The 10,296-nt window shown below is 42.6% G+C and overlaps 1 pseudogene; it reads left to right on the forward strand.

The window, feature by feature from the left end:
- On the forward strand, nucleotides 369-7,502 carry LOC102180249 (annotated as a pseudogene).

Consider the following 10,296-nt stretch of genomic DNA (forward strand, 5'->3'; position numbering starts at 1 on the left):
GGGAATCTTCCCAACCCAAGAATTGAACCTGTGTCTCCTGCATTTCAGGCAGATTCTCTACCTTCTGAACCACCAGGGAAGCCATATGTTGAAACTTACAGCAATTTGACATTGTCATGGAATCCAAGTATAAGATCAAGAATCTTGTTTCGATTAAAAATAAAAAAATAAAGAGTCTTGTCTGGTTGAACCAAGTATAGGCCAGAGTATGGGTGCAGCGGCCTTGGCCCCAGAGCACCCGGGCAGGAGTGGGTGGCGGGGAAGGTTGGGCTGGGAGGAGCTGAGCGGGTCCGCGTGGGGCGAGAGGCCCGATTAGATCTGGAGCCTGGGTGGCAAAGCAGCTGAGTCCCTCACAATGAAAGGTCTGGGGACACCTCTTTCTCCTTTGTGTAGTTGATAGTTTGGGCAGTGGGGAAATGGCTTACAGTGTCAAAACCTTTCTGTAGGACCCTGCCAGGGGAATCAAAACCTCCATCTGGGGAATTTGTACCATCCCGAAGCTAAATGCTCGAATTCAACAAAAGAGAGAGGAGCAGTGTCCAAGAAAGGCAAGCAGTGTCCTGTCTCAGAGGAGAGCCCAGAGCACTGAGAGGAAGCAGAAGAGTGAACCACACGTTGTTAGGAGAATTTTTCAGTGCTGCACTTGGAATGGTGGAGTTTTCTGGTTCAATATCCTCTTGTTTCATCACATGTTTATTCCTGTGCTTCAGTCAGTAGTGGCCCAGATTATTGGTGATTCTATCACTACACGGGGATGTTTGGTCATGGCTGGCGATTTTCCCCGGGTCAACTTTCAGAGCTCTCTCGGTGGACTCCCTCTTTGCACTCACCAAAGTCGTAAGCTCAGTTTGGTTCCATGATATAGCTGACCTGGCGTCCAAGGTATCAGGAAGGAAGCCTCCCACATTCCCTGCTGCTACTGCTGCTAAGTCGGTTCAGTCGTGTCCGACACTGTGTGACCCCATAGACGGCAGCCCACCAGGCTCCGCCGTCCCTGGGATTCTCCAGGCAAGAACACTGGAGTGGGTTGCCATTTCCTTCTCCAGTGCATGCAAGTGAAAAGTGAAAGTGAAGTTGCTCAGTTGTATCCGACTCTTAGCGACCTCACGGACTGCAGCCCACCAGGCTCCTCCATCCATGGGATTTTCCAGGCAAGAGGACTGGAGTGGGCGCCATTGCCTTCTCCACCCACATTCCGTAGTGTAGCAAAATAATCGCTGACATGCTCTTCAGCCTTTCGCTGCAGGCTCTCTTCTTCCTCCAGGGGACGTTTGTGAGTCTCTCCCATCTACCTGGTTAGTCTGGTTAGTCTTCTGTATATGCCTCTTTTCTACTCACTACTCACAGTCCATGGAATTCTCCAGGCCAGAATACTGGAGTGGGTAGCCTTTCCCTTCTCCAGGGGATCTTCCCAACGCAGGGATTGAACCCAGGTCTCCCGCTTTGCAGGAGGATTCTTTACCAGCTGAGCCACAAGGGAAGCCCAAGAATACTGGAGTGGGTAGCTTATCCCTTCTCCAGCAGATCTTCCTGATGCAGAAATCAAACTGGGGTTCAACTCCTGCGAATTCTGTACCAACTGAACTATCAGGGAAGCTCTACTCACTATACTGCTTCAATGGATGGTTCCATAAAGGAATTGAAATGCACCAGCCGTTGTCGAATACAGAAAGGAATTGGCCTTGCTTTGGATTTGGTTTGCCCCTGGCTTTCCTCACAGCAAGGCAGTCCTCCAACATTGTCAGTGGCTGCCTCTTCTCTTTCCTTTTCCCTTTATTCCTTATCAGCGCCAATGAAGCAAAGATCCCTGGCAAAACATACTTTTTCCAGTTGCACCTCTTCTCCTTAGTGATTTTCTTAAGCAGCAGACTCTTCCACAAGATGGGTGAACCTGCAGTAATTTCCACTTCTGCAGAATTTCTTCACCACACCCATCTCCTGCCTGAACTGAAGGCTGCTGCGGGGCCCCTGAGTCAATCACCTGCCATCTGGAGGAGATGGGAGGGATCAGAAGGACACCACAGCAGCTCTTTTCCTAGTTCACCTCCATCCCCTCCCAGGGAAGGCGGGGCCCACCATGCCAAAGGCCCTAGACACATTCCCTTCTCTTTGAGGAATCCGGACTTTTGTCTCTGGTGCACGTAAGGCAGAATCTTCCTGACACCATTAGGGACTTTAAACGCTGGTGAGTCTGAAAGGACCTCAGGCTTTTCTGCAGTTCTTCTCTAACACTTGCCAGCCTCATGCCTGGATTGCTTTGAATACTCTTTCTCCCTGTGCCATTTCCTCTTCCTCTTAACCCTTCCTGTCTCCCACCACCCTGGGATGAATGGATTTTTGTGATTCTGGCCGCTGTATTTTGTAGATCTATTATTTTTGTTTTTCTGTGATGCACATATATTGGCTGTGGGAAGGACAGGAGGCTCTGCTGCTCCTGGTCATTCCCTTTTATAGCCATCACTGTCTTGTTTCTTTAACTCAAGTTAGATTTTGTTCTCTTGCTCCACTGCAAAAAAAAATAAAAAAGGAGAAACAAGCCTGAAGGGATGGGGCAGGGAGAAAGACTGCACAGCCACATCTGCTGGGCTTTAAGGAATGATTTTCTTTCTTCCCCTTGAAGGAGAACAGCTTTTTTCACTGGTACATTTAAAGCTCACTTGACGATAGGGAGGTACCAGTTTTGGACAAGTGCCACTACAACATGGAATGCTCAGAGAGCCTGACTGTTGGCCACTACTAGGTCTGGCTGGTATTTCAAAGGAATATTGGGTGCTGCAAATAGGAACTGAACGGGTAAACTTATTAAACCCATTAAACCTGAAAAAAAAAAAAAAGTACAGCCCCAAAGTATCAATCCATGACAGACTGGAGAAGACAGCAAAAACAGATCCTATACTACAATCACAAATAGTTTGAGATGCAGTGAGCTAGGGGACACTGAGGTCTAGAAAGTATATTGTTTCGGGTCATGCTAGTGGCTGTAGTAAATATACTAGCTCACAAAATAGAAATATATTTCACATTCTCAGAACCTCAAATTTGGGCATTTCAAATGACCCACAAATAATTCAGGGATCCCATCTCCTTCTATTTCGTAATTCTACCATCCCCAGAGGACTGAGTCCTTTGAATTCAGGTAGAAGTAGACAGTGAGACTCCCAACTTGATTTTTAAAAATCCTTGGCCTGCAAGTGAGCACTTGTACATTGTTGGTAAGAAGGTAAACTTGGACAACCACTATAGAAAAAAAAAAAAGGAGGACCCTCATAAGTATAATTTATAGAATAATTATGATTGTCTATCAACTGATGCAACAATTTCACTTTGGGGCATATGTCCTGAAGAAAGAAAATCACTGCTTCAAAAACACATCTGTTCACCCTTGATCATTGCAGCATTATTGACAATAGGCAAGATAAGGAAACAACTCAAGTGTCTGATAAAGGATGAATATCATCCACATAAAGAAGATGTGATTCATGTACAGAAAGGAATATTATTAAGCCATGAGAAATATGAAATTCTGCCATTAAGACAACAGAGATGGACCTTGAGGGAACTACCATAAATGAAACAGGTCAAACAGAGAAAGATAAATACTGTATGATACCACTTACATATGTAATTTTTTTAAAAAATATATTCCTATAGAAACTAAAACTAGAATGATGGTTGCCAGGGGCTGGAAAGTGGGAGGGAAAGGGACAAGCTGGTAAAAACTTTTTAAAAAGTAGAAAATTTCAGTTACAAGGTGAATAAGGTTTGAGGGTCTAATATATAACCTTATAACTACCATTAACAATAATGTATTGTGAACTTAAAACTTGCTAAGAAATTAAGTCTTAAGCATTCAACACCCCCCAAAAAATAAAGAGGTAACTGTGTAAGCTAGCAGATGTGTTAATTAATTTGATTATGGTAATAATTTCACTACAGATATGATACAAATGAATAATCATAACAAAACAGAAACAGAGTCATAGATACAAATAGTTGCCAAAAGGAGGATAAGTGGAACAGGTGAGGGAGATTAAGAGATCCATACTTCCAGTTAAAAAATAAGTGAATCACATCTATGTACATCATGGGGAATATAGTCAGTAGTAATGAAATATCTTTGCACGGTGACTGATGAAACTAGACTTATCACAATGATTATTTTGTAATGTATAGAAATATAAAATCACTATATTATGCACCAGGCATAGGTCAATGATGCTTCAAACAAACTCATAAAAAAGAGATCAGATTTGTGGTGACCACAGGATGGGAGTGGGGGAGGAGGAACTGGATGAAAGTGGTAAAAGGAATAAACCTCCAGTTATAAGACGAATCATTACTAGAATATTACATACAATGTGATAATATAATCAACACTGCTGTAAGTTCTATATGTAAATTGTTAAGAGAGTAAATCCTAAATCCTAAGAGTAAATCATCACAAGGCAAAAAAAATGTTTTTTCTGTTATTTTGTATCTGTATGTGATTTGGTTTATTGCAGTGATCATTTCATGATGGAAGTCTGATCATCACGCTGTACACCTTAAACCTGTGCAGTGCTGCATGTCAATTCTATCTCAATAAAAATGCAAGAAAAAACACATGCATACATATATATTCCTAGAATTGGTAACATGCATTTAGAAGATCACAGGGTACAATATCAACAAGCAAAAATCTAGGATATTAGCCAGTGCTAGCAATGAACAATAAGAATGCATATCTTTTTAAAATACCATTTTAAATAATTTTAAAAAACTAGTCGAGTGTATATCTAAGAGATTATGTGTATGCACTGTCTATTTAAACAACAGCAGCTGACGAAAGAAATAAAAGAAGACTTAAAAGCGTTCCCACGATCATTAGTTGAAAGGTTCAACATCTCTCAAGTAGATATGAAATTCTAATACTATTCCTATTAAAAGACCAACAAAATTTGTAGATCTAGACAAGCATAGTCAAAACAATTATGAAAAATAAGAATAAAGTTATAGAACTCATGTTACCCAATTTTAAGAATCATTATAAAGCTACGTTAATAAAACAGTATGGTATTGGCAAACAGATAAATACATAGGTCAACAGAATAAGGAATGCAGAAAGAGACACACAATAAATATGATCAATTTATTTTAAAAAGAAGCCCAAAAGCAATTTATGAAAGATAAAAAGGGTATTCATGGTGTTTAATTGGATCACTATAACCAAAATATAATTAACCTCAACTAAAACCTCATGTCTTATACAGATATACTCAATACAGACCATAGAGCTAAATGTACATTGTAAATCTAACACTTAGAAGAAAACATAGGAAAAAATCCTCCTGAGTTAAGCAAAGAGTTCTTAGACATGATACCAAAAACACCTCCATAAAAGAAAAAAAAGTAATTTAGATTCCCTCAAAATTAAAAACTTTTCTCTGCAATGGACGCTGTTAGAAAATAAAAAGATTAAGCTACAGACCCAAAGAAAATACTTTCAAATCACATATTTGATATCTGGATTCAAAATATATACAACCCTCAAACCTAACTGTAATTTTAAAAAAACCAAAAACCTATTTTTTAATGGGAGAAAGACCTGAACTGACACTTCATCAAAGGGGATGTACAAGTGGCAAATAAGCATGTGAAAAGCTGTTCATCCTTGCAAAGATCACCCTCCACCTGCCACTGCTAAATGATCCCTCTCAAGGTGTCTGAAGCAACCTAAGTCTCCTAGGTTCATATCACTCTTGCCCCAAGCAGTGTCTCTCCCTTGCTGGGACTGATCAATCATCAGAGAGACTAGGAGGAGCCTGAACTCCTTCAGAGCAACCAGCAGCCAGATGAGAATTGGCTTCCTCACCCCTAACACACAACCTCCAATCAATCAGTAGAAGTAGAATGATAGAGTACTTTAGGATAGGAGGTGGGGCCTGTCTGGTCTCCATGGTAATCCCTGGCAGACTGCAGTGAGGGACAGCCCCTATGTTACCTTAGTAGTGCCAAACCCATATGCCCTAATGGAGGTGAGGGGGGCAGGGAGAGAATTTATAGGGTGACAGAAGGGAGAAAGGGAGTTAGAGGGAGTGGGGAATGAAGGCTCAAGGGAGGGCTTCATTAGAGGGCAGAGAGTGTGTAGAGAATTAGTCAAGGAGAATGGATTTTGGAGAACTGGAAGGTTGTAATTCGTGGAGGGAGAAGGAATTCAAAGGATCACCAAGCTCGTTTTAGAGGCAGAGAGAAGGTGTCAGGAGGAACAGGTTAGGTCTTTAAAAGGGGATAGAGAAGAGGCTACAAGTGGACAAGGGGAGGACTTAGAGTTTATATTTGCTCAAATAACATCTTAGAGGAGCCAAGTGAGAGGATATGGGGGTGGGGGAAAGGGAAGAATTTACAGGTGAACAATAAGGGTCATAACAGGACCATGACAGATGCTTAGGGTCAAAATGAGTGGTATTACTATAAAAGGGACAAGCAGAGAGCTATTAAAGACATTGGAAGTGTCATAGGGTGAGAGCTTTTAGGGGGACAACGGAGGTTTCACACATGAAAAGTGTGTTAGTGTTGAGTGAGGGTCTTCTTAGTGGGGTGGTTTATAGGGACAAAGAGAGGGTGTTAATGGAAACAAACTGTAACAGCGGGTCAGTTGACGTACAAGGAGGTCAAGTGAGAGTCCTCAGAGTCAGTAGGGACTTTAGGGGAACAGTGGAAGGGGTCAAGTGAGACATGCTGCAGAGAGGAGCAAAGTAGTTACAGAAGACAGGGAGGAGATTATAGGAGATGGAGAGAAAATGTTACAGAAAACAGAAAGAGGTCATAGGGCATGGGGGTGGGGAGAAGAGAGGGTCTGGGAGTTATGGCGTAAAGGTATTTATTAGAGTGGGTAATAAGGTTTGAAGGAATATGGTGTGAGTTAGAGGGAGTCAGTGAGACTTTTAAAGAGTGTCAGTGAAAATTTTGTAGGAATCGAGGACAGTGAAGGAAGGAAGTTACAAGGAATGGTAGGGTCCAGAAGCCATGCTGAGCCATCACTCACTCCCTCACCCCAGGAATCTGAAAGTGTGTCTGACGAGGCCCCCAGTGACCACCTCTTGCTGGCGATCTTGGTCCATCTCCTGTGCTGTCCTTTAGGCAATGCAGCCTTGCCCTGTTCTTCCCAGGTGGGAATGTGCGTCATGTCAGTCCTCACGCTCCGCTCCCTCTCCATGCTGGCCCTGACCCTGAACCAATCTCATCCATGTTCTCCATCCTGTTGGCTCAGATCCTACCCTGCATCCTTGCAGCGCCTTCACCGCCCCCCGCCGCACCCCCCACAGTAACCCTTTTAAGCCCATCTATCCCTGTTCTGTCTCTCCTCCCAGACTCAGACAAGGCGCCACAACCGTAGGAATGAACGAGCCTTGGCAGCCGAGACCTCCCACAACGTCTCCAGTTTTGCACCAGCGGGAATTATTACGGCATGCATCGCTGCACTCAACAGCTGGATTATATTAACAGCCACTTTTAAAGGGTGACCTCGTCTCCAACTCATGCAGAAAACCACCAAAATATACAACAGTTATTAACCTAGGCTCTCAGTATCCATATGGGCCAATGTCTGGTGTGCCAGGTGCTTTAACCTGAAGCACCTTGAGGTGGTTGATGGAGAAAGGAAGTGATAACTCAGGCCAGAGCTCAAACCAACCCTGGGACCCTGCTGAGGGGTGGGGCTCGTGGGAGACAGTGTAGCTCACTGTTTTCCCAGGGCAGTCTCCCCTCCTGCCCAAATACATGCCATAAACCTGTTTATGTCAACCAAGGGCCTTGACTGAGCTGCCTGACTTTGGGGATACAGCAGTCAATTTCAAATCAAATCTCCACCCTCCCAGAACTTACAAACCAGGGGGAAAGACATATCACCAGATAGTGACCATCCACAGTGGACCTATCTGTAATCAGGGAAATCTAGCAGGGGATAAAGGAGGCTGGACCCAATCTGGGTACGTGTCATCTATCAGAAAACTAGGAAATCAAGCATCTGTGAGTGAACTGGCTAGAATTCAAGTCAGGTAGGATTGTAGAGAGCTCTCATTACAGTTACGGTTGCCACCTCCTTTTTCCACCAACACCATTGCTTGTGATTTAGGCATCATTCAACAATGCTTCCTGCTGCTGCTGCTGCTAAGTCGCTACAGTCATGTCCAACTCTGTGCGACCCCATTGACGGCAGCCCACCTGGCTCCCCCATCCCTGGGATTCTCCAGGCAAGAACACTGGAGTGGGTTGCCATTTCCTTCTCCAGTGCATGAAAGTGAAAAGTGAAAGTGAAGTCGCTCAGTCATTTTCGACTCCTAGCAACCCCATGGTTTGCAGCCTACCAGGCTCCTCCGTCCATGGGATTTTCCAGGCAAGAGTGCTGGAGTGGGGTGCCACTGCCTTCTCCGAATGCTTCTTGAGCGTCTACTATTTATCAGGCATGATAACAGGAACTAGGAATGCAAAAGAGCAAAAGAAATCAGACCTCTTTCTTTTTTTTTTTTTTCCAGACCTCTTTCTGATGGAGCTTACAGACAGAGCTCTAAATAAACAAGATAGTTACAGGGAATGTAAATGCTATGGAGAAAAATAACACAGTGTAATAAGCTAGAGTGGTGCCAGTACCTGTCCACTGACTGTTAATGTTAATTACAACAAGCTAGGCAGAAATTTACAGTAGGTGCATTGAAATTTACAGCAATTTGACAGTGTCATGGCCTCCATGTATAAGATCAAGAGTTTTGTCCTCTTGAACAAAGTATTACCCAAAAGGATCAATACACGACAGACTGGAGACATACAAAGCAGATCCAATGCCACAGTCAAAACTAGTTTGAGATGCACTGGGCTAGTGGGCACCAAGGTCTAGAAAGTGTACTGTTTACAGTCATGCTAGAGGCTGTAACAAATAAACCCCCTCAAATCAAGAGCTCACAAGATACAAGTTTATTTCACATTATCACAACCTCAAAATGTGGGCATTTCAAGTGACCCACATATGGTTCACTAATCCTATCTCCTTCTGCTCAGTGATCCCACCACCTCCAGAGGGCTCAGAGTCCTTTGAACTCAGGCAGAAGAAGACCACAAGACATTTGCTTTTTAATTTTATTTATTTTTGCCTGTGCTGGATCTTCATTGTCGCACATGGGCTCTCTCTACTTGTGGTGCGTGGGCTTCTCATTGCAACGGCTTCTCTTGTTGCAGAGTAGGTGCTCTAGGGCATGCGGCCTTCAATAGTTGTAAAGCGCAGGCTGAGATGCCCTGTGGCTTGTGGGATCTTCCTGGAGCAGGGATAGAACCCATGTCCCCGATCTTGGCAGGTGGATTCTTAATCATTTGACTACCATAGAAGTCCTGCACCAGCTTTTTTAAATCCCTGGCCTGAAAGTGAACACTTGTACACTGTTGGTGGGAATGTGAACTTGGACAACCACTATAGAACACAGAATTGAGGACCCTCAAAAATATAATTTAGATATTAACTATGATTGTCTATCATATGATACAGCAATTTCACTTTTGGGCACATGTACAAAAGAAATAAAATCACTGCTTCAGAGAGACATCTGCTCTCCCTTGATCACTGCAGCGTCATTTGCAATAGGCAAGATAAGGAAACAACTCAAGCGTCTGACAATGGATGAATGGATAAAGAAGATGTGTTATATGTACAGAGACGAATATTATTAAGCCTTGAGAAATATGAAATTCTGTCAATTAAGACAATACAAATGGACCTTGAGGAAATTACTATAAGTGAAATAGGTCAAATCAGAAAAATATAAATACTGTATTATATCACTTATATATAAATTTTTTTAAAAAAAAAACATAGAAACAGAGTGAAGGTTGTCAGGGGACAAGGTAGGGGAAGGTAGGGGACAAGCTGGTAAAACAAAAAGTAGAAAATTTCAGTTATATGGTGAATTTGGTCTGAAGGTCTAATATATAACATTGTAACTATAGTTAACAATACTGCATTTCATACTTAACATCTGCTAAGAAGGTGAATCCTAAGCATTCAACACTCCCCCAAAACAATCAAGAGGGAGCTGTGTGAGCTGATAGATGAGTTAATTAATTTGATTATGGTAATAATTTTACTACCAACATGATACAAATGAACAATCATGACAAAACAGAAAAAGAATCATAGACACAGAAGAGGGTGTGGGAATAAGTGGAATAGGTAAGGGAAAACTAAGAGGTACAAAGTCCTAGTTAAAAAATAAATGAATCACATTCATGTACAGCATGGGGAATATAGTCAGTAACGTAATATTTTTTATG

This window comes from Capra hircus, chromosome 18, assembly GCF_001704415.2.
Source record: "Capra hircus breed San Clemente chromosome 18, ASM170441v1, whole genome shotgun sequence".
Lineage (NCBI taxonomy): Eukaryota > Metazoa > Chordata > Mammalia > Artiodactyla > Bovidae > Capra > Capra hircus.